This window comes from Aplysia californica, unplaced genomic scaffold (assembly GCF_000002075.1).
Source record: "Aplysia californica isolate F4 #8 unplaced genomic scaffold, AplCal3.0 scaffold00156, whole genome shotgun sequence".
In the NCBI taxonomy this organism is placed as follows: domain Eukaryota; kingdom Metazoa; phylum Mollusca; class Gastropoda; order Aplysiida; family Aplysiidae; genus Aplysia; species Aplysia californica.
In genome coordinates, this window is record NW_004797426.1 from 218637 (window position 1) to 220501 (window position 1865).

At 39.4% G+C, this 1865-nt stretch overlaps 1 protein-coding gene across 1 annotated transcript in view; it reads right to left on the reverse strand.

The window, feature by feature from the left end:
• Positions 1 to 1865, reverse strand: part of LOC101847491 (ufm1-specific protease 2) — a gene marked incomplete in the record, with an annotated part of 26151 nt that overhangs the window by 23560 nt on the left and 726 nt on the right.

Below are 1865 nucleotides of genomic sequence, written 5' to 3' on the forward strand. Positions count from 1 at the left end.
CCCCCCCCACTAGAAACAAAAAATTTATAAAACCAATAGAATTAAAGAAATGCACAAGACCAGGCACATGGCAGATTCACCCCCTACCGTTAATTGTCAAGAGAATGGCACATCTCATCTTGTTATCTAGAGATCACGACGCACCAGCGGTGAAATTTTAGTTGCAGCGTGTGCGCGGGAAGAGGGGTCAAATGCTTTATAATGTCAGGGTCACATATGTGGATAAGAAAAAAAAACCCTAAAATTTTATTTTTTTAAAATATTTTTTTTGCTCGACAAAAATTGTACCAGCCGTGAGATGAAATCCTATTTTTACAAATATTTGTCATATCACTCTGACACTTAAAGCACAGAGATTTCGTAATAAAATAATGGGAGTTGAAGCATCAAACTGACAGACATAATACAAAAGATAACAAACCTCAATATATGAAATACTATAGTCATATGTGAGAGCACAGAGTCTATCCCGTACTTACAATGTCTTCCACTTGAGACTTTTGAGATTTCGCCACTTTCCTGAGAAAAAGCAAGACGTCGCATGAGAACAAGTAAGATAACAAAAGTTGCATTAGGAATAAAAGCAAAGATATATAATAATATAAGCAACACGATCACAACAAAAAGAAAAGAAGGCCATATCAGGAAAAGAGAGCGCAGATAAATTATGTACCAATCTTCTTTCATTAACCTGGGTGTTTTTACTCCCCATCATTGAAGCAAGAGCACAAATAGTGCTGGGGGGGGAAAAAAAGAAGCAAATGGCGGGCTGTGGAAAGGAAGAACAATCTGAAAAATGCTAAGCTTAGAGGTATTTGTTTAAAGTACAACAGAATTCTTCTACAGCTTGCGCAAGGATATCCAAAGACTAAGCTAATAGCTATGCTGTCAGGTTGGGATTTTTTTTTTTTTTTCCCTTTTCAGTGTAGGTATTTTTACACTCCCATCAATACAGTCTACAGGGATGCCACTCAACTTTTTTGAAAATAGCTGAAAATCCACGCGCCACGGTCTCGCCAACATATGAATATCAATTTGAAACCCAAAGGTCAAAGGGTGTACATGGAGAGAAATGACAAACAAATCTTCCGGGGTTTTTCTCTCTCCGCGTTAATTGAACTTATGGCAAAGTCTTCGTTTTTCCGTTATTCGAACATTTGACGCAAGTTGTGGGTGTGGGTTTTTTTCTTCTTCCCAACTATAGATTCTATCTTGATCTCAATAACGGAATGGCGGATCAGGATCAAAATATCGAAAATACTGGGAAAAAAGCGGAAAAGTGGCATCCCTGAGTCTAGATCATTTAGGATGTGGGCCCCCGACTTTGCCTGTCAGGGCAAACCCAGGCTGAGGGAAACAACATCCTGAAAACTTCTGCCCACTCGGGAATCGAACTGGGGTCATGGCCTGGCCAACTCATCTTCTCCAGACTAGATCTAGTTTCTCCCAGTCTCAACCATAAGGCCTGACAAGTGTGTCGTCAGAGCGCGTCGTTTATGATTTATGATTATAAATGCTTTAACACTTCCATTGACACAATTTTGATAATTTACTAAATGCGCTGCTTCAATCCTGTCAATTGGGTTCAACCTTAACTTACAGAGGCCGCTAACAAAGAAAGAACGAAGTGTTGGACTGGAATCCACAGGGTAATTTCCGACATTCCCAATACAAATATTATTATGTTCTCTCAGTATCTATTATGTTCTCTCAGTATCGTTTATTCATGCTGTTGTTTTGTAAGAATTTATGACTGTGTGAATTCGTCAAAGTGTGCGAGGGTGTCTGGGTAAGCTTTGTGGGATTGTCTTTACTCAAGGATGTACTGGAGAGAGAGAGAGAGAGAGAGAGAGAGAGAGAGAGAT